The sequence below is a fragment of the Tamandua tetradactyla genome, chromosome 6, assembly GCF_023851605.1.
Source record: "Tamandua tetradactyla isolate mTamTet1 chromosome 6, mTamTet1.pri, whole genome shotgun sequence".
Classification (NCBI taxonomy): Eukaryota; Metazoa; Chordata; class Mammalia; order Pilosa; family Myrmecophagidae; genus Tamandua; species Tamandua tetradactyla.
Window position 1 is genome coordinate 100,742,233 of NC_135332.1, and position 24,323 is coordinate 100,766,555.

Consider the following 24,323-nt stretch of genomic DNA (forward strand, 5'->3'; position numbering starts at 1 on the left):
TTTGTCAAATTTGCTGGTAGCAGAGGAGTCTGATATAAACAGTAAAGGGCCAAATGTGGATGCAGAGCGAGGAGCTTTAAAAGTGAAAGATGATAAAATCCTCAGCTCAGGGTTGTATAGTGGGGATGGTAAGGGCATGGATTTGAGACATATTTGTGAGGTAGTGTTGCAGGAGCTATAATTGATTGGGTAAGAGAGTAGGAGGGAGAGGAAAGTGAAGACTAATTCTCAGGTTTCTTACTTGGGCTGTTGGAAAGCAGTGGGAGCGGGTGGTGATTGAAGGAGAGGATGGAGGCCAGTGAAGGCGAATGCAGAGGGGAAGGATTATGTGTTCTGTGTGGACAGCAGTTGACCATTCAGGTAGACTAGACGGCAAATTCTGCTGGCTTGAGTTGAAGAAGATTTAGCATTTTCTTTTTCATCTTGTTCTCCTGCCCTGATCAAGGTTGATTTTAGCATTATTAATGCTGTCTCAGATTTCTCCACTCTTCGTTTTAGAAGTGAGAGAAGTAAGCTTGGACAGGTATCCTAATGATTCTGAGTCTCAGGTCTCACAGTTGTGTGTCGAGGATAAGGATGTATGTCCTCTCTTTCATGTGTTAAAATGAGAGCACGTGAGAACGAATGTCTGAGTTTTAAGGAGTAGAACACTGACAGAATTTTCTAAGAAGAATTGTGCTCCTGGTATACAGTGGCTATCTCTTGCTACCAGCATCACAACTGAACAGGAGGTGATAGGAAGTGGTGACTTAAAACCCGTTTGTCAGGAATAATCGCTTTCTGCTTGGGGTGGGAATTATAAAGAGATCTTCAGTTTGTTCAGCAGCTTGGCTTTTGAGTTTAAATGTTAGTACCCCTAGCTTGAAGTTTTTGGCAATTACTCCATTTCTAATGCAACATTAAATAGAAAGATATTAGGTAATATAATATCTTGACATGTTCACTCTACATTACTTGTGATTAAATTTTTGTTATAATTTACAAAGTACTTTTTTTAAAACACTTGCTATCTTTTTTGAATTTCAAAACAAACTTACACTTATATAATAAATATAAATGGAATTATTATTTCATTTAATAACAAGAGCCAAATGTTTGGCATCTGACCTATCACACGTTCAACAAAAATTTAAATATCATTTTTAAAAATCATGCTGCAGAAACAATATGTTTTCTAGGACCTGTAAGTAATTTTTGATTTGATTCTTTGATGGCACTGTACATAATTAAGTGGTATTACAAATGTTTCAATGACAATCACAGACGATATTTAAAAAGTCCTGAAGTATCTCTTTTGGGCTCTACATTTGCTAGATATGCACAATTCCTCCCCTGGTGTGCAGTCTCACAATTATTTTAGTACTTTTTCTATTATTTAGCATTATTGCTATATATTTTTATAGCTTTAAGTAAAGATGCAGATTTTGTGGATGTACTCCCAGCAGCAATACTTGTTCCAAATGAGATTTATGAAGAGAGTTTCTCTTTTCTACTGTAAATAAATCTGTTGAATTTATGTCTGTGTCAATGAGAGGTGATCGTGGACACCAAAGAGACAATTATGTTAGATGGAAAGAAGAGTACGGCTACAGAAAAGTATGAAAGGACATTGAAAATCTTTTAGAAACAGCTGTATTTTGATCATTTATTCACAGTTTCACAAAAGCAATTATATTGCAAAATGAAAATGTGATTTTTCATTTTGAAATATAATTACGGTTCAGGGAGAAATCTGGAAGAATGTTTATTTTAGGTATTAAATGATAATGGTAGTTACTAGATATGAAAGAGAAATGGAAGACTCACCCAGCCCGCAATAAGACCAAAAATATAAGTGCTGCTCATCTTACATGATGGACAATTATATTTTGTGCAAAAGAGACTAAAATTTCAGTAATAGCTACTAAGATGAAGGAGCTATGTAGTGGAAACTGAAAACCAACAATGTCAACAGCAACACTTATTTGATATTAATTTAAAACATTTACTTCCCCAAATAGCATGAGCGTGTTTTTTATAGTCAATTTGCTTGCTTGTTTCCCCCTTGTATTTGAAAGTAATTGACTCGCATAGCAGACAAAGTCAAAGATGGCACAAGTTTCGGCAGTTTTATATTCCTTTTTATGTGAAAACAGTGAACCATTTTGAGCTGAGTTTTTATTAACAATTTCTGTCCTAAGAAAGAAAATGTCCATGAATGTTCTCAGGGACTCCTGTTCCATATCTATTATTTGTAGTATTTATTCATAGCACAGAGTCACAGAGCAGGTGATCTAAAACTGGAACCAAAGAGGTAATCATGTTCAATTCCATTGTTTTAGAGAAAAAGGAGGAAGAGAAAGAATAGGAGGAGGAAAAAGAGGGAGGGTGTGGAAAAAAGAAGCTGCAGAGAATGGAGAGCAGGCAAGACAAGCAAGGGATGGTGATGACAAGGATGGGCTGCATGAGAAGAGGCAGGAGCACAGAGCCACAAAGAAAAATGATTCCAGTGATTTTACCCAAACCGCAGATTAGAATTTAGGGCCCCTCACTCCTGCACCACATCTTTTGTACAGTCAGGCAGATTATCACAGATATTAGTCAGGATTCTCCGGAGACAGAACATATACACATATGTGGGTTTGCTAATTATGGGGATTGGCAAATCCAAATCCCATAGGGCAGGCCACAAATTGGAAACTGAATGAAGGTGACATTGAATTCCCCAGGAGAAGGTGGCTGGCTGAAGTAGAAACAGAAATTCATCTTTCGTGATTCCTGAAATCCTCAGTTCTTGCTTTAAGGCCTCCAACTGATTGGGTGAAGAGATCTTTTCATTGCTGAAGGCAATCTCTTTTGTTGATTGTAGATGCAATCAGCCCTAGATCCAATTGGCTGACTATAAAAATGCTAATCCATCTAGGAAATGCCTTCACAGTAGCTAGCAGACCAGTGTTGGCTTGGCCAAACAATTGGATGCCATAATCCAGCCAAATCGACGTATGAAATTAACCATCACATCATAGTAATAAAAAGCATTTGCTTCTGGGCCTGTTTTCCAATTTACTATTTACTTACCTTGGGTAAATTCATAAACCTATCTATACCTCAGCTTTCCCAACTGCTAAATGGGAGAACAATGATACCTACCTCATGAGATTGTTGAGAGGATTAAATGAAATAATATGAATGAAGCATTTAGGAGAGTGCCTTGGGCAATCTAAGCATTTGATAAATGGTAGTTATTTCTACAAGTACAAGTCATTTTTATAAGCATCATTTGTATGTTTGTGTGTGTGTGTTGGCTGCAGCTTTGGTGGTTAATGGGTTCATTACTGTTTTCTCTGTTGCACTGACACTCTTAACTTCATAAATCTGGTTAGTATCTTGGTCCTGAGGGGGAATGCCTCCATTTTTGCAGTTTCAGCTTTGATCCAAAGAAGATCTCTCTGGAGTAGGCTTCCAAGTTGGAAACTTCAAAGTAACTGTTAAGAGTTTAAACTTAAAAAAAAGTAATTCTGGGGATCCAAGATGGCGTCTTAGTAAGGTACAGGTGTCTTAGTTCCTCCGACTCCAAATCAACTAATAGGTGAACAGAAACAGTACAGAACAGCTCCCGGGGCTACAGCAGGGAATGGACACACAGCGTAACCCAGTCTGGGCTGGTTAGTCTGACTGCGAAACTCGGCTGCGGTGAGTGAGATCCCCGAGCGGTGGGCGATTTCCCGAGCAGCCGCAGCTGTGGCGGTCCGAGCTAATCCCTCCCTCCTTCCCGGGCTGGCTGAGGGACGCGGAGAGACAAGCTTCCCAGCCAAGGCGGCCGGCGCCACACTTTTGCAGGCGGCTTCGAGTCGCGGCTTCGAGTCCGTGACTACGAGTCTCGGATCAGAGGGCTATCCAAAGTCTGGGCTGGCAAGTCTGACTGCGACTCTTGGCTGCGGCGAGACCCCCGAGCGGCCGCAGCTGCGGCGGTCCAAGCTAATCCCTCCCTCCTTCCCAGGCTGGCTGAGAGACTCGGAGAGACAAGTTTCCCAGCCAAGGCAGCCGGCGCCACACTTTTGCGGGCGGCTTCGAGTCTCGGCTTCGAGTCCGCAGCTACGAGTCTCGGATCAGAGGGCTATCCAAAGTCTGGGCTGGCAAGTCTGACTGCGACTCTTGGCTGCGGCGAGACCCCCGAGCAGCGCGTAATTTGCCAAGCAGCCGCAGCTGCGGCGGTCCGAGCTAATCCCTCCCTCCTTCCCGGGCCAGCTGAGAGTATCGGAGAAGCAAGTTTCCCAAGCCGAGGCAGGAGGCGCCCTTCTTTTGCGGGCAGCTTCGAGTCTCGGCTTTGAGTCCACGGCTACGAATCTCAGATCAGAGGGCTATCCAAAGTCTGGGCTGGCTAGACTGACTGCGAGACTCGGCTGTGGTGAGACCCCCGAGTGGCGCGTGATTTCCCGATCAGCGGCAGCTGCGGTGGTCCGAGCTACTCCCTCCCTCCCTTCCGGGCCGGCTGAGAGTATTGGAGAAGCAAGTTTCCCAAGCCGAGGCAGGCGGCACCCCTCTTTTGCGGGCAGCTTCGAGTCTCTGCTTCGAGTCCGCGGATACGAGTCTCGGATAGGAGGGCTATCCAAGCCACGGTAGCCCCCCCCCCACGGGAGGCTTCCTGATCCGGTGGGGAATCCCCCAGGCCCGCTGCGGCCCGCAACCAGCCACAGGGTCCCCTCAAGCCGCGACAGCTGACGCCCCCACCACGCGCGGCCACTGAACCAACGGAGAGAATTGGATCCGAAATCCCCAGGCCACGGAGATCGGTGACTGGGGGAGACCCATTCCAAACACTTGAGACAAACGTGTGCCACGTGCACCACGTACTGGGCAAGATAAGAAAAACAGATCCCAGAGATTTCACAGAAAAATCTTACAACCTTGCTGGATCCAACACCAAGAGAAATCTGAATAAATGGCCAGACGCCAGCAGCAGAAGATAACTGTCCATGCTCAAAAGATTGAGAATATGGCTAAGTCAAAGGAACAAACCAATAGCTCAAATGAGACACAAGAGCTGAGACAACTAATGCTGAATATACGAACAGAAATGGAAAACCTCTTCAAAAATTAAATCGATAAATTGAGGGAGGACATGAAGAGGACATGGGCTGAACATAAAGAAGAAATAGAAAAACTGAAAAAACAAATCGCAGAACTTATGGAAGTGAAGGATAAAGTAGCAAACATAGAAAAAATAATGGATAGCTACAATGATAGATTTAAAGAGACAGAAGATAGAATTAGTGATTTGGAGGATGGAACATCTGAATTCCAAAAAGAAACAGAAACTATAGGGAAAAGAATGGAAAAATTTGAACAGGGTATCAGGGAACTCAAGGACAATATGAACCACACAAATATACGTGTTGTGGGTGTCCCAAAGGAGAAGAGAAGGGAAAAGGAGGAGAAAAACTAATGGAAGAAATTTTCACTGAAAATTTCCCAATTCTTATGAAAGACCTAAAATTACAGATCCAAGAAGTGCAGCGCACCCCAAAGAGATTAGACCCAAATAGGCGTTCTCCAAGACACTTACTAGTTAGGATGTCAGAGGTCAAAGAGAAAGAGAAGATCTTGAAAGCAGCAAGAGAAAAACAATCCATTACATACAAGGGAAACCCAATAAGACTATGTGTAGATTTCTCAGCAGAAACCATGGAAGCTAGAAGACAGTGGGATGATATATTTAAAATACTAAAAGAGAAAAACTGTCAACCAAGACTCCTATATCCAGCAAAATTATCCTTCAAAAACGAGGGAGAAATTAAAACATTCTCAGACAAAAAGTCACTGAAAGAATTTGTGACCAAGAGACCAGCTCTGCAAGAAATACTAAAGGGAGCACTAGAGTCAGATACAAAAAGACAGAAGAGAGAGATATGGAAAAGAGTGTAGAAAGAAGGAAAATCAGATATGATATATATAATACAAAAGGCAAAATGTTAGAGAAAAATATCCAAACAGTAATAACACTAAATGTCAATGGACTGAATTCCCCAATCAAAAGACATAGATTGGCAGAATGGATTTAAAAACAGGATCCTTCTATATGCTGTCTACAGGAAACACATCTTAGACCCAAAGATAAACATAGGTTGAAAGTTAAAGGTTGGGAAAAGATATTTCATGCAAATAACAACCAGAAAAGAGCAGGAGTGGCTATACTAATATCCAACAAATTAGACTTCAAATGTAAAACAGTTAAAAGAGACAAAGAAGGACACTATATACTAATAAAAGGAACAATTAAACAAGAAGACATAACAATCATAAATATTTATGCACCGAATCAGAATGCCCCAAAATACGTGAGGAATATACTGCAAACACTGAAAAGGGAAATAGACTCATATACCATAATAGTTGGAGACTTCAATTCACCACTCTCATCAATGGACAGAACATCTAGACAGAGGATCAACAAAGAAATAGAGAATCTGAATATTACTATAAATGAACTAGACTTAATAGACATTTATAGGACATTACATCCCACAACAGCAGGATACACCTTTTTCTCAAGTGCTCATGGATCATTCTCAAAGATAGACCATATGCTGGGTCACAAAGCAAGTCTTAACAAATTTAAAAAGATTGAAATCTTACACAACACTTTCTCGGACCATAAAGGAATGATGTTGGAAATCAATAATAGGCAGAGTGCCAGAAAATTCACAAATACGTGGAGGCTCAACAACACACTCCTAAACAACGACTGGGTCAAAGAAGAAATTGCTAGAGAAATTAGCAAATACCTCGAGGCGAATGAAAATGAAAACACAACATATCAAAACTTATGGGACGCAGCAAAGGCAGTGCTAAGAGGGAAATGTATTGCTCTAAATGCCTATATCAGAAAAGAAGAAAAGGCAAAAATTCAGGAATTAACTATCCATTTGGAAGAACTGGAGAAAAAACAGCAAGCTAACCCCAAAGCAAGCAAAAGGAAAGAAATAACAAAGATTAGAGCACAAATAAATGAAATTGAAAACATGAAAACAATAGAGAAAATCAATAAGGCCAGAAGTTGGTTCTATGAGAAAACCAATAAGATTGATGGGCCCTTAGCAAGATTGACAAAAAGAAGAAGAGAGAGGATGCAAATAAATAAGATCAGAAATGGAAGAGGAGACATAACTACTGACCTCACAGAAATAAAGGAGGTAATAACAGGATACTATGAACAACTTTACGCTAATAAATACAACAATTTAGAGGAAATGGACGGGTTCCTGGAAAGACATGAACAACCAACTTTGACTCAAGAAGACATAGATGACCTCAACAAACCAATCACAAGTAAAGAAATTGAAGCAGTCATTCAAAAGCTTCCTAAAGAGAAAAGTCCAGGACCAGACGGCTTCACATGTGAATTCTATCAAACATTCCAGAAAGAATTAGTACGAACTCTCCTCAAACTCTTCAAAAAATCGAAGTGGAGGGAAAACTACCTAATTCATTCTATGACGCCAACATTACCCTCATACCAAAACCAGGCAAAGATATTACAAGAAAAGAAAACTACAGGCCGATCTCTCTAATGAATATAGATGCAAAAATCCTCAATAAAATTCTAGCAAATCGTATCCAACAACACATTAAAAGAATTATTCACCATGACCAAGTAGGATTCATCCCAGGTATGCAAGGATGGTTCAACATAAGAAAATCAATTAATGTAATACACCATATCAACAAATCAAAGCAGAAAAATCACATGATCATCTCAATTGATGCAGAGAAGGCATTTGACAAGATTCAACATCCTTTCCTGTTGAAAACACTTCAAAGGATAGGAATACAAGGGAACTTCCTTAAAATGATAGAGGGAATATATGAAAAACCCACAGCTAATATCATCCTTAATGGGGAAAAATGGAAAACGTTCCCCCTAAGATCAGGAACAAGACAAGGATGTCCACTATCACCACTATTATTCAACATCGTGTTGGAGGTTCTAGCCAGAGCAATTAGACAAGAAAAAGAAATACAAGGCATCAAAATTGGAAAGGAAGAAGTAAAACTATCACTGTTTGCAGATGATATGATAATATACGTCGAAAACCCAGAAAAATCCACAACAAAACTACTAGAGCTAATAAATGAGTACAGCAAAGTAGCAGGTTACAAGATCAACATTCAAAAATCTGTAGCATTTCTATACACTAGCAATGAACAAGCTGAGGGGGAAATCAAGAAACGAATCCCATTTACAATTGCAACTAAAAGAATAAAATACCTAGGAATAAATTTAACTAAAGAGACAAAAAACCTATATAAAGAAAACTACAAAAAACGGTTAAAAGAAATCACAGAAGACCTAAACAGATGGAAGGGCATACCGTGTTCATGGATTGGAAGACTAAATATAGTTAAGATGTCAATCCTACCTAAATTGATTTACAGATTCAATGCAATACCAATCAAAATCCCAACAACGTATTTTTCAGAAATAGAAAAACCAATAAGCAAATTTATCTGGAAGGGCAGGGTGCCCCGAATTGCTAAAAACATCTTGAGGAAAAAAAACGAAGCTGGAGGTCTTGCACTGCCTGACTTTAAGACATATTATGAAGCCACAGTGGTCAAAACAGCATGGTATTGGCATAAAGATAGATATATCGACCAATGGAATCGAATAGAGTGCTCAGGTATAGACCCTCTCATCTATGGACATTTGATCTTTGATAAGGCAGTCAAGCCAACTCACCTGGGACAGAACAGTCTCTTCAATAAATGGTGCCTAGAGAACTGAATATCCATATGCAAAAGAATGAAAGAAGACCCATATCTCACACCCTACACAAAAGTTAACTCAAAATGGATCAAAGATATAAACATTAGGTCTAAGACCATAGAACAGTTAGAGGAAAATGTAGGGAGATATCTTATGAATCTTACAATTGGAGGCGGTTTTATGGACCTTACACCTAAAGCAAGAGCACTGAAGAAGGAAATAAATAAATGGGAACTCCTCAAAATTAAACACTTTTGTGCATCAAAGAACTTCATCAAGAAAGTAGAAAGACAGCCTACACAATGGGAATCAATATTTGGAAACGACATATCAGATAAAGGTCTAGTATCCAGAATTTATAATGAGATTGTTCAACTCAACAACAAAAAGATAGCCAACCCAATTACAAAATGGGAAAAAGACTTGAATAGACACCTCTCAGAGGAGGAAATACAAATGGCCAAAAGACACATGAAGAGATGCTCAATGTCCCTGGCCATTAGAGAAATGCAAATCAAAACCACAATGAGATATCATCTCACACCCACCAGAATGGCCATTATCAACAAAACAGAAAATGACAAGTGCTGGAGAGGATGCGGTGAAAGAGGCACACTTATCCACTGTTGGTGGGAATGCCAAATGGTGCAACCACTGTGGAAAACAGTTTGGCGGTTCCTCAAAAAGCTGAATATAGAATTGCCATACGACCCAGCAATACCATTGCTGGGAATCTACTCAAAGGAATTAAGGGCAAAAACTCAAACAGACATTTGCACACCAATGTTTATAGCAGCGTTATTTACAATTGCAAAGAGATGGAAACAGCCAAAATGTCCATCAACAGACGAGTGGCTAAACAAACTGTGGTATATACATACGATGGAATATTATGCAGCTTTAAGGCAGGATAAACTTATGAAGCATGTAATAACATGGATGGACCTAGAGAACATTATGCTGAGTGAGTCTAGCCAAAAACTAAAAGACAAATACTGTATGGTCCCAATGATGTGAATCGACACTCGAGAATAAACTTGGAATATGTCATTGGTAACAGAGTTCAGCAGGAGTTAGAAACAGGGTAAGATAATGGGTAATTGGAGCTGATGGAATACAGACTGTGCAATAGGACTAGATACAAAAACTCAAAAATGGACAGCACAATAATACCTAATTGTAAAGTAATCATGTTAAAATACTGAACGAAGCTGCATCCGAGCGATAGGTTCTTGTTTTGTTTTGTTTTGTTTGTTTTGTTCTTATTATTATTACTTTTATTTATTTTTTCTCTATATTAACATTCTATATTTTTTTCTGTTATACTGCTAGTTCTTCTAAACCGATGCAAATGTACTAAGAAACGATGATCATGCATCTATGTGATGATGTTAAGAATTACTGATTGCATATGTAGAATGGTATGATGTCTAAAAAAAAAAAAAAAAATGGTCAGCACAATACTGCCTAACTGTAATGTAATTATGTTGGAACGCTGAATGAAGTTGCATCTGATCTATAGTTTTTTTTTGTTTTTTTTTTTCTTTCTCTTATATATTTTTGTACTTTTTATTTTTATTTGTGTTTTCTCTGTGTTATCACTTTATTTCTTTTTCTGTTGTCGTGCTATTTCTTTCTCTAAATCGATGCATATGTACTGAGAAATGATGACCATACACCTATGTGATGATATTAAGAATTACTGATTGCATATGTAGAATGGATTGATTTCTAATGTTGTGTTAGTTAATTTTTTTAATTAATAAAAAAAAAGTAATTCTAATCAAAGTTGAGAACATGGGTTATCAGGTCAGGACCTATTGTAAAGGTTGCTAGATTGTACTCTCTTGTAGTATATATTCAGGAGAAATATATTTCTAAATTTTGAGATACTGAGCTTTTTGCGTATAACCTGGTCATTCCCTGAAACTTTGGGTATGTATGTTACATCTGAAGCTCATAGTTAGAGCACTGAAGCTATGAAAGTCAGCATTATCCCATACAGCAACTGTTGAAAAAGTTGAAAATGTAATCAGAATTCAACTAGAGTTATGAATGAAGCTGATTTGGATAGGACTAAGCTAAATCAGAATTCAGAGTAAAGGATGATATGGTCTGTATTTTAAAACTTCAACTTTTGTGTGAGACCAAAGGAAGGGATATTTATTTGGTGCAAAATTTATATTTTGGGGAGCACATCATCTAATTTAACTTGCATTGTCAGTTTATTTGAACACCATAATTACATGGAATCATGAACAGGGTATGAGATCTTTTGGTTTGTCCAGGTTAGTGTGATGGCCTGATATATCCCAGAGTAGCGTGCAGAGAATTAAAAAGTATTTATAAAGTCTCCTTGGGGGACTGGGGAGGAAAGAGGAAATATTCAACTTCTCCATCTGGGGAATTCCTGATATTCTCACAAGCAGTGGTGATAACCAATTCAATAGGCTGAGCCCTCAATCTTGGAGTTTGCCCCTATGAAACTTGCAAAGGAGAAGCTAAACCTACTTGTAACTATGCCTAAGAGTCACCCCCAGAGAACCTCCTTTGTTGCTCAGATGTGGCCTCTCTCTCTAGGCCAACTCTACAGGTGAACTCACTGCCTTCTTCCCAATAACATGACTCCCAGGGTGTAAATCTCCCTAGCATTGTGGGACAGGACTCCTGGGAAGAGCCAGGACCTGGCATCATGGGGTCAAGAAGGCTTTCTTCATCAAAAGGGTGAAGAGATAAATGAGATAAAATAAAGTCTCAGTGGCTGAGAGATTTCAAATAGAGCTGAGAGCTGAGAGGTTATGCTGGAAATTATTCTTATGCATTATTTAGATATCCCTTTTTAGTTTATGGTGTATTAGAGCGGCTGCAGGGAAGTACCTGAAACTTTGAGCTGTGTTTCAGTAGCCTATTCTTGAAGATATTTGTATAAAGATATATCTTTTACAATGTGACCGTGTGATTGTGAAAACCTTGTGTCTGATGCTTCTTTCATCTGGGGTATGGACAGTTAAGTAAAAGAATAAGGATAGATAATAGGAGGGATAAAGGGTAAATAATTGCATAGATTGAAATAATGGTGGTCAATGAAAGGGAGGAATAATAGGTATGGCATGTATGAGTTTTTTTCTTTTTATTTCTCTTTCTGGAGTGATGCAAATGTTCTAAAAATGATGATGGTGGTGAATGTACAACTATGTGATAATACTGTGAGCCACTGATTGTATAACATGTATGGACTCTACATGTGTAAAGATTTCTCAAATACAGATATTAAAAGGAAAAGAGAGAAATTAAGTCAGCGAGCTGCCTACCTGAGGGTCCCTCTGTCCACCTGCAGCAGCCAGGAAGGCAGGCTGTTGGTCTGGCTGTTCCTCCGAGAGACCTTTGCCAAGCCTCAGTCTTGAGCTTACTCTCTAGCAGAGGGATCCACAGTGGATGAGAGGGCAGCGGTGAACCTTGGAGGTAGAAGCAGCTACCGCGGTGCCTGCGGTGACTCCATAGGCAATACATTTAAGGTGCTGCTGCGGGGTGATGTGGAGACCGCTACGGCAGGTCCAGGGGCTAAGTGGGCGCTGGCTCTCAGTCCATCCTGCTGGCTGGCACTCTCGAACACCCTGTCTTCTCTGGCTGACCCACAATCACCAAGGTGACCTCGTGCCCCCTCATCCATTCCCTGTCCCTTCCCCATCTCTGTCCCGGCTCTGGGGGCCTGTTCTAGTTTGCTAGCTGCCGGAATGCAACACACCAAAAATGGAATGGCCCTCCAAAAGGGAAACTCAATAAGTTGCCAGTCTACAGCTCCAAGGCCGAGAAAATGTCCCAACTACAACAAGTCTATAGAAATGTCCAGTCACAGGCACCCAAGGAAAGACACCCTGACTCAATAAGGCCGATGAAGCTCAGGGCCTCTCCCTCAAGTGAGAAGGCACGTGGTGAACACAGTCAGGGCCCCTCTCCCAGCTGGAAGGGGACATGGCAAACACAGCGCCATGTGCCAGCCCTCTCTCCTGGCTTCCGGCTCCACGAAGCTCCCCGGGAGGCGTCTCCCCTCTTCATCTGCTTCGTGGTGCTGCAGCACCCCCACTCTCCCCGAATCTCATATTCTCCAAAACATTTCCTCTTTTATAGGACTCCAATAAACCAATCAAGACCCATCCAAATGGGTGGAGACATGTCATCCCTTAATCCAGTTTAACAACCTCTCTTGACTAAATCACATCATCCAGGGAGATGATCTGATTGCAGTTTCAAACATACAGTATTGAATAGGGATTATTCTACCTTTATGAAATGGGATTTATATTAAAACATGGCTTTTCTTAGGGGGCATGCTTCCTTTCAAACCAGCACAGGGCCACTGCCACTGGCCTCCCACGACAGCTCTGAAGAGAATCTATGAAGAATTGACGGGCCTGACATGAGAGCACAGTGTTCAGCACATCCTGTTGGAGATGATGTGTTCTGTTGGCAAGCTACAATAATGGTCCAAATGACAGTCCTACCAGGGTGGAATATTTTTCTTGACAGTTCACTTCCCAACAGACTACCCCTTCAAACCACCTAAGGTTGCATTTCCAACAAGAATTTTCCATCCAAATATTGAGAGTCATGGCAGCATTTGTCTTGATATTCTTCTGTCATGGTGGTCTCCAGTACTAACTGTTTCAGAAGTCCTCTTGTCCATCTGTTCTCTCTGTGTGATCCCAATCCAAATGATCCTTCAGTGCCTGAGATTGCTAGGACCTACAAAACAGACAGAAAAAGGTACAGCAGAATAGCTCGGGAATGGACTCAGAAGCATGCAATGTAATTAAAGAAATTATTGGATAACCTCTGCAAATAAAAATAGAAGTCCTTTTGATTTCCGTTGGACTGTTTTCTATGAAGCCTATGCCTCATCTTCTGTGCACATGTTTACCTGATACAGCAGTGCTGCATGTTGTACAGACTTGAAACAGCAAAACAAAAATACTGTAGTTCTGCACCAATATTGCCTTCTAGCAGAGAAGTACGCAGGTGGCAAGCCGGTTTTCCAGCCGTAACCTAGATGTGAGACTAAAAGCTTTCCTTATTGATTTAAATTTGGATTACAGAAAGGTGAGGGCTGGTGTGCATAGTGTGTGTTTCCTTCTCCAGAACAACTACTAAATAGCCAGAAACAGTACAGAACAGCTCCTGAAGCCACGACAGAGACCGGATACACAGCATACCCCAGTCTGGACCGGCTGGACCGGCTGCAAGACTCTGCAGTGGTGAGTTCCCCGAGTGGTGCGTGCTTCCCCGGGCTGCAGCGGCTGGTGGCCGGTGCCCCTCCCTCATGGGTGGCTTCCTGGACCGACTGAGAGTCTCGGAAAGGCGAGTTCCCCAAGCCGTGGTGGCCAGTGGCCATCACCCCTCCCTTGTGGGCGGCTTCCCGGACCGGCCGCGAGTCTCGGATCAGTGAGTTCCCCAAGCCGTGGTGGCCAGCGACTGGCACCCCTCCCCCATAGGTGGCTTCCTGGAGGGAAAGGAAAGAGTCTCCAACAGTAGCAGGGACTGAGTCCAACCAAATACCAATAGTGGCATTAATAAACAAATTCTGACTACTAAAAATAGGTCCCCAGCTCAGGCGAAACTGATCAAGGCAGAAGTCGCCTATTGGGCTAACTGAAAAAGAGGAAAGGGGGTGAAACAGAGCCTTCTGCAGCTGTTTCTACAGAGGCTTGGTCGCCTCTGGACTCAGCGCCGGGATTACACAGGTTGCAACTGCCCCAAATGCAGAAACAGGCTGCTTTCAGGGCTCTCTACCACTTGAACCTTCCCCACGGGAGGGGTGAAAGTAACTCAGGTGGAATCCCTCTCTCGAGGAATTCAGATCCCAGGACTTCGCAATTTGAAGCCATTAAAACCAGCCTACAACCTTTCCTCTGTACTTTTTATTTTTATTTGTGTTTTCTCTGTGTTATCACTTTATTTCTTTTTCTGTTGTCGTGCTATTTCTTTCTCTAAATCGATGCATATGTACTGAGAAATGATGACCATACACCTATGTGATGATATTAAGAATTACTGATTGCATATGTAGAATGGATTGATTTCTAATGTTGTGTTAGTTAATTTTTTTTCCTCTGTCTCCACCACGCACCCAGCAGGGAGAGCCTTCCAAAGTTAAAGGAGCCACAACATCTTTTGCTGGTGGGACCTGCAGACAGACAAGTGCCACATACTGGGCAGGATAAGAAAAACAGAGCCCAGAGACTTCACAGGAAAGTCTTTCAACCTGCTGGGTCTCACACTCAGGGAAATCTGATTAAATGTCCAGACGCCAGCAAAAAATAACAAATCACACCAGGAAAATTGAAGCTATATCCCAGTCAAAGGAACAAACCAATAGTTCAAATGAGATACAGGAGCTGAGACAACTACTTCTGAATATATGAAGAGAAATGGAAAACCTCTTCAAAAACCAAATCAATAAATTGAGGGAGGACATGAAGAAGGCAAGGGATGAACAAAAAGAAGAAATGGAAAGTCTGAAAAAACAACTTATGGGAATGAAAGATACAGTAGAAGAGATGAAAAAAAAACAATGGAAACCTACAATGGTAGATTTCAAGAGACAGAGGTTAGAATTAGTGAACTGGAGGATGGAACATCTGAAATCCAAAAAGAAACAGAAACTATAGGGAAAAGAATGGGAAAATTTGAGAAGGGGCTCAGGGAATTGAATGATAATATGAAGCGCACAAATATACGTGCTGTGGGTGTCCCAGAAGGAGAAGAGAAGGGAAAAGGAGGAGAAAAACCAATGGAAGAAATTATCACTGAAATTTTCCCAACTCTTATGAAAGACCTAAAATTACAGATTCAAGAAGTGCAGTGCACCCCAAAGAGAATAGATCCAAATACGTGTTCTCCAAGACACTTACTAGTTAGAATGTCAGAGGTCAAAGAGAAAGAGAGGATCTTGAAAGCAGCAAGAGAAAAACAATCCATCAAATACAAGGGAAACTCAATAAGACTATGTGTAGATTCCTCAGCAGAAACCATGGAGGCAAGAAGACAGTGGGATGATATATTTAAATTACTAAAAGAGAAAAACTGCCAACCAAGAATTCTATAACCAGTAAAATTGTCCTTCAAAAATGAGTGAGAAATTAAAACATTTTCAGACAAAAAGTCACTGAGAGAATTTGTGACCAAGAGAACAGCTCTGCAAGAAATACTAAAGGGAGCACTAGAGTCAGATACAAAAAGACAGAAGAGAGAGGTATGGAGAAGAGTGTAGAAAGAAGGAAAATCAGATATGATATATATAATACAAAAGGTAAAATGGTAGAGGAAAGTATTACCCAAATAGTAATAACACTAAATGTTAATGGACTGAATTCCCCAATCAAAAGACATAGTCTGGCAGAATGGATTAAAAAACAGGATCCTTCTATACGCTGTCTACAGGAAACACATCTTAGACCCAAAGATAAACATAGATTGAAAGTGAAAGGTTGGGAAAAGATATTTCATGCAAATAACAACCAGAAAAGATCAGGAGTAGCTATACTAATATCCAACAAATTAGACTTCAAATGTAAAACAGTTAAAAGAGACAAAGAAGGATACTATCTACTAATAAAAGGAACAATTAAACAAGAAGACATAACAATCATAGATATTTACACACCGAATCAGAATGCCCCAAAATGCGTGAGGAATACACTACAAATACTGAAAAGGGAAATAGACACATCTACCATAACAGCTGGAGACTTCAATTCACCACTCTCATCAATGGACAGAATATCTAGACAGAGGATCAATAAAGAAACAGAGAATTTGAATATTACAATAAATGAGCTAGACTTAACAGACATTTATAGGACATTACATCCCACAACAGCAGGATACACCTTTTTCTCAAGTGCTCATGGATCATTCTCAAAGATAGACCATATGCCGGGTCACAAAGCAAGTCTCAACAAATTTAAAAAGATTGAAATCATGCACAACACTTTCTCGGATCATAAAGGAATGAAGTTGGAAATCAATAATAGGCAGAGTGCCAGAAAATTCACAAATACGTGGAGGCTCTTAAGACCACACTCTTAAACAACCAGTGGGTCAAGGAAGAAATTACAAGAGAAATTAGTAAATATCTCGAGGTGAATGAAAATGAAAACACAACATATCAAAACCTATGGAATGCATCAAAGGCAGTGCTAAGAGGGAAATTTATTGCCCTAAATGCCTATATCAAAAAAGAAGAAAGGGCTAAAATTTGGGAATTAACTGTCCACTTGGAAGAACTGGAGAAAGAAGAGCAAACTAACCTCAAAGCAAGCAAAAGGAAAGAAATAACAAAGATTAGAGCAGAAATAAATGAAATTGAAAACATGAAAACAATAGAGAAAACCCATAAGACCAGAAGTTGGTTCTATGAGAAAATCAACAAGATTGATGGGCCCTTAGCAAGATCAACAAAAAGAAGAGAGAGGACACAAATAAATAAGATCAGAAATGGAAGGAGACATAACCACTGACCTCACAGAAATAAAGGAGGTAATAACAGGATACTATGAACAACTTTATGCTAATAAATACAACAATTTAGATGAAATGGACAGGTTACTAGAAAGGCATGAACAACCAACTTTGACTCAAGAAAAATAGATGACCTCAACAAACCAATCACAAGTAAAGAAATTGAATCAGTCATTCAAAAGCTTCCCAAAAAGAAAAGTCCAGGACCAGACGGCCTCACATGTGAATTCGTCCAAACATTCCAGAAAGAATTAGTACCAACCCTGCTCAAACTCTTCAAAAAAATTGAAGGGGAGGGAAAGCTACCTAATTCATTCTATGAAGCCAACATCACCCTCATACCAAAACCAGGCAAAGATATTACAAAAAAAGAAAACTACAGACCAAGGTCTCTAATGAATATAGATGCAAAAATCCCCAACAAAATTCTAGCAAATCGAATCCAACAACACATTAAAAGAATTATACATCATGACCAAGTAGGATTCATCCCAGGTATGCAAGGATGGTTCAACATAAGAAAATCAATTAATGTAATACACCATATCAACTAACCAAAGCAGAAAAATCACATGATCATCTCAATTGATCCAGAGAAGGCATTTGACAAGATTCAACATCTTTTCCTGTTGAAAACACTTCAAAGGATAGCAATACAGGGGAACTTCCTTAAAATGATAGAGGGAATATATGAAAAACCCACAGCTAATATCATCCTCAATGGGGAAAAATGGAAAACTTTCCCCCTAAGATCAGGAACAAGACAAGGATGTCCATTATCACCACTATTATTCAACATCGTGTTGGAGGTTCTAGCCAGAGCAATTAGACAAGAAAAAGAAATACAAGGCATCAAAATTGGAAAGGAAGAAGTAAAACTATCACTGTTTGCAGATGATATGATACGATACGTTGAAAACCCGGAAAAATCCACAACAAAACTACTAGAGCTAATAAATGAGTACAGCAAAGTAGCAGGTTACAAGATTAACATTCAAAAATCTGTAGTGTTTCTATACATTAGCAATGAACAAGCTGAGGGGGAAATCAAGAAACGAATTCTATTTACAATTGCAACTAAAAGAATCAAATACTTAGGAATAAATTTAACTAAAGAGACAAAAGACCTATACAAAGAAAACTACAAAAAACTGTTAAAAGAAATCACAGAAGACCTAAATGGATGGAAGGGCATACCGTGTTCATGGATTGGAAGACTAAATATAGTTAAGGTGTCAATTCTACCTAAATTGATTTACAGATTCAATGCAATAAAAATCCCAACAACTTATTTTTCAGAAATAGAAAAACTAATAAGCAAATTTATCTGGAAGGGCAGGGTGCCCCGAATTACTAAAAGTATCTTGAGGAAAAAAAACGAAGCTGGAGGTCTCACGCTGCCTGACTTTAAGGCATATTATGAAGCCACAGTGGTCAAAACAGCATGGTATTGGCATAAAGATAGATATATCGACCAATGGAATCGAATAGAGTGCTCAGATATAGACCCTCTCATCTATGGACATTTGATCTTTGATAATGCAGTCAAGCCAACTCACCTGGGACAGAACAGTCTCTTCAATAAATGGTGCCTAGAGAACTGGATATCCATATGCAAAAGAATGAAAGAGGACCTGTATCTCATACCCTATACAAAAGTTAACTCAAAATGGATCAAAGATCTAAACATTAGGTCTAAGACCATAAAACAGTTAGAGGAAAATGTAGGGAGATATCTTATGAATCTTACAATTGGAGGCGGTTTATGGACCTTACACCTAAAGCAAGAGCACTGAAGAAAGAAAGAAAGAAATGGGAGCTCCTCAAAATTGAACACTTTTGTGCATCAAAGAACTTCATCAAGAAAGTAGAAAGACAGCCTACACAATGGGAGACAATATTTGGAAATGACATATCAGATAAAGGTCTAGTATCCAGAATTTATAAAGAGATTGTTCAACTCAACAACAAAAAGACAGCCAATCCAATTACAAAATGGGAAAAAGACTTGAGCAGACACCTATCAGAAGAGGAAATACAAATAGCCAAAAGGCACATGAAGAGATGCTCAATGTCCCTGGCCATTAGAGAAATGCAAATCAAAACCACAATGAGATATCATCTCACACCCACCAGAATGGCCATTATCAACAAAACAAAAAATGACAAGTGCTGCAGAGGATGTGGAGAAAGAAGCACACTTATCCACTGTTGGTGGAAATGTCAAATGGTGCAACCACTGTGGAAGGCAGTTTGGCGGTTCCTCAAAAAGCTGAATATAGAATTGCCATACGACCCAGCAATAACATTGCTGGGAATCTACTCAAAGGACTTAAGGGCAAAGACACAAACGGGCATTTGCACACCAATGTTTATAGCAGCATTATTTACAATTGCAAAGAGATGGAAACAGCCAAAATGTCCATCAACAGATGAGTGGCTAAACAAACTGTGGTATATACATACGATGGAATATTATGCAGCTTTAAGACAGAATAAACTTATGAAGCATGTAATAACATGGATGGACCTAGAGAACATTATGCTGAGTGAGTCTAGCCAAAAACTAAAGGACAAATACTGTATGGTCCCACTGATGTGAACCGACATTAGTGAATAAACGTGGAATATGTCATTGGTAACAGAGACCATTAGGAGATAGAAATACGGTAAGATAATGGGTAATTGGAGCTGAAGGGATACAGACTGTGCAACAGGACTGGATACAAAAACTCAGAAATGGACAGCACAATACTACCTAATTGTAATGTAATTATGTTAAAACACTGAATGAAGCTGCATCTGAGGTATAGTTTTTTGTTTTTGTTTTTTTATTTTTATTTCTTTCTCTCTATTATCATTTTCTTTTTCTGTTGTCTTTTTATTTCTTTTTCTAAATCGATGCAAATGTACTAAGAAATGATGAATATGCATCTATGTGATGATATTGGGAATTACTGATTATATATGTAGAATGGAATGATTTCTAAATGTTGTGTTAGTTAATTTTTTAATTAATAATAAAAAGAAAGCCAATCCGTCTCTGGTGTGTTGCATTCTGGTAGCTAGAAAACTAGAACAAGGTCTTAAAGCAGTAGCGGGGTAATGGGCATGGAAGAAATGCAGCAGCAGGGATTCAAAGATCAGATGCATGAGCCAATAAGTAGACTCTAAAATTTCTTTCCAGAGCTGAGATTTTAGGTCTAGAACTCAAATTAAAGCTAATGACCTTAGGGAACACTTCCCTTCTGTATTTATTTAATCCATATGGCGCTATATTACTTTGCTACAGTGAGTGTATAGAAGCATGCTTTCCTCTTCCCATCCTGGAATGTCATATGGAAGTACTCAGGAAATGTTCCTGATATCTGGGCACATGCACCTTTATATTTTTCTAAGTTGAACTTTGAAGTTCTTTCACGTTACAAACTCAAGTCTTATGTTTTCTGCAGCATTTCATCTTTGCTTCTCTGTGGACAAAGAGGGTCAAGGCTCAGAGTCTTTTATTCATATTTGTAATTTCTTATTCCTTCAGGATGAAAAGTATTTTTTTTTCTGTATATTTGTTTTTATTGGATTTCAAACTGTAATGCTTTGGACTTCTGTTATTTAACATTTTTAAGCTTACCTATGCAGATGCATCATATAGAAACATGGACCATAGAAGCAAGGCACAAGTCTCCTAATATTGCTCTGTCTCTTCAGTTTCAATGATAAATAAATGATATACAAAATGCCGCTTTCACTTATTACTGTCAAGAGATGAGTTAGTTCACACAGGTGAATCTCCCGATTAGCAAATGTTTAGCACTTTATATAAAAATATATATGGTACATTAAATTTTTTCCAATAGGAAAGGTAATAGTTCTTTACCTTAGTTAAACATTAAACATCATAAACAGAATATAATTTGATGGTCCTCTTAATGACCCAGGAATACCTTATGAGCCTCATTTATTGGATGGTGCTTTATTCTAGGTACTCAAATATGCAGTCTAATAAATTTTATCCTCCCTGAATCAGAGTCGCTATTTCCCTTTCTGTTGTATTATCTGTGTGTTTGACCTAAAAGCTTCCTATTTTTCACAATAATAAAATGGATATTAGTTTTCCAGCAGAAGGAAAAGAACCACATAGACAAAATACATTTTAAGTGGTATTCAAGATTGTTCTGAGTGCTTTTCACAAGAGCCGTTCCCCTATTCTTAGAGAAGTGTACAAAGCCAGAGGCATAAAAAAAAATAATTCTAGGTTCTTCTTTTTTAAAAAAATATTTTTATTGAAATATCTTCGTGCACCATACTGTCCACCCAAAGTCCAGACTTTGATTTTCAACCTATTTGTATCCTTGGGTCTAAGGTGAATCTCTTGTAGGTGGCACATAGATGGATCACTATTTTTAAAAAATATTTTATTAACACTTCTTTGCACATACACAGTCTCTATGTGGTGTACAATCAGTGGCTCACAATATCATCACATAATTGTGTACTCATTGCCATGATCATTTTTAGAACATTTGCATCACTCCAGAAAAAGAAATAAAGAGAAAAAAGAAAAAAAAAACATATCCATACCCCTTACCCCTCCCTCTCCCTGACCACTAGCATTGCAACCTACCCAATTTTTTACTTCTTAACACCTCTTATTTATTTATTGTTATTTTTTACTTATCTGTCCATAGCCTGGATAAAGGGAGCATCAGCCACAAGGTTTTCACAATCACACGGTCACAGTGTAAAAACTATATAGTTATACAATCATCTTCAAGAATCAAGGCTACCAGAATACAGTTAAATAGTTTCAGGTACTTTCCTCTAGCCACTCCAATATACCATAAACTAAAAAAAAAACCTATTTAATGCCTAAGAATAATCTCCAAGATGCCTTCTTGGATCCTTTTGAAATCTCTCAGCCACTGAAACTTTACTTTGTCTCATTTCTCTCTTCCCCCTTTCAGTCAAGAAGGCTTTCTCAATCCCATGATCTAGGTCCCAGTTTATCCACGAGAGTCATGTCCACATTATCTGGGAGTCATGTCCCATGTGGCCAGTGGGGGGAGGCAGTGAGTTCGCCTGACTTAGAGATCAAAGTCTCTAAGCTCAGTTGGCTTAGAGAGAGAGGCCACATCTGAGCAACAAAAGAGGTCCTCTGGGGGTGATTCTTAGGCATAGTTATAAGTAGGCTTAGCTTCTCCTTTGCAGGTATAAATTTCATAGAGGTGAGCCTCAAGATCAGGGGCTCAACCTATTAAATTGGCTATCCCCAGTGCTCACAAGAATATGAGGAATTCCCCAGGTGGGAAAGTTTAATATTTCCTCCTTTCTTCCCAGTCCCCCAAGGGGGCTTTGCAAATACTTTTTTATTCTCTGACCAAATTACTCTAGGATGTATCGGGGGCATCACACTGACCTGACCAAACCAGCAAGATCTCACTCCCTATTCAAAATTCTATGTAGTTATGGTGTTCAAATAAACTGACCATACAATATTGTACTACCAAAAATATTAATTTTGTACCAAACAAACATCTCTTCTTTTGGTCTCTGACAGAAGTTCAAGTTTTAAAATGTAGACAATATCATCCTTTCACCTGTATTCTGGCTTACCTTAGTCCTAACCAGATCAGTTTCATTCATATCTCCAGTTGAAGTCTGATCCCATTTTCCACTTTTTGTTTTTCGTATGGGCAGGCACCAGGAATCGAACCTGGGTCTCCAGCATGCAGATGAGAACTCTGCCACTGCACCGCCATTGCCTGCCCTCATTTTCAACTTTTTAAAGAGTTCTTGTACGGGGTAATGTTGACTTTCATAGTTTCAGGCTCTAACTCTGAGTCTCAGGTGTCACACAAATACCTGAAGTTCCAGAGAATGACCATGTTATACACAAATAGTTCAACATTTCAAAATTGAGAAATAACAGCTATGATTCCTGAATATATGTGACTTTTATAAGAGCTTGCAATTGAGGAACCTTTACAATAGGTCTAGGCTGCTTCTGCTAGGACAAAGGGGGAAAAACCATTTACAATCCCAAATGCCTACCATACATTTCATCTGTATGTATCATTACATTTACCCTTCAGCACAATTCTGTGAGCTTCATTTTGCTATTCCCATGATACTTAATGAAAATGAAGATCTGGAGAAGATGAGTGACTTGGTCCAAGTGACACACACCTAGTTAGTGGCAAAATCAAGAGTCCATGTAGGTTAATGACTTCAAAGCCTGTACTGTTCACGTGGTATCTTGTCTCCATTCATCACTCTCATCATATGGTCTTCAGCCTGAGAAAATTCTGTTTATGAAGAATCAGAGTATATAAGTATTAAGGGATATGCTCATAGTATTTGGGGGAAGGACTCAATTTCACATACGTGGTACTTGCCTGCTAAATGCCAGTAATATTCCCTGGTGAACATTACAACCAGGAACCACACACACAGACACATACACACACACATTTTCATGTGCCTCAGCTGAGGGCCAATGGAAGACCAGGCAGAGACTAGCAATTTCCTGAGGAAGACATTCAGTTTTCGGATAGCCACAAAGACTACTGCTCTTCATAGATCTATGGATGGGCTTGAGAAGAAATCAAGCAACTGTCACATTTCTTCAAGGACTTCTACAGACTACACAAAGTTCAACATTTTCAATGGAAGAGGTGAAAATATTATCATACAGAAATAAGTTCTTTTGAAAGAGATTCTTAGATTTAAAAAAAAAAGAAAACCTTAAAGAAATGGAGTTTTTCATTAAATCAGTATGGGAAAATAATAGGGAAAGACTGATCACATTTTTCAATGATTATTGACTACAATTAAAAAAGCACTTGATTAGATAGATAGTGATTGGTTTAAGTTTGTTCTCTGAGTCTATTCATAAAATTGCATTGTGTAACTATTCTAAGCCAGACTCTATGAATTGTACTGAGGTTACAGAAATAAGTAAGTTGCTAGTCCTGTGAATACAAAAATTTAATATATGATGGCAACCCATACTATCAGTGTACGTCAAAGAGAAAATAAAACATATAACGGAAACCTCTATTTT

At 39.2% G+C, this 24,323-nt stretch overlaps 1 pseudogene; it reads left to right on the top strand.

Annotated features, from left to right (window-relative positions):
* Positions 1 to 13,074: 13,074 nt before the first annotated feature.
* On the top strand, positions 13,075 to 13,556 carry LOC143686778 (ubiquitin-conjugating enzyme E2 2 pseudogene; annotated as a pseudogene).
* Positions 13,557 to 24,323: the final 10,767 nt, after the last annotated feature.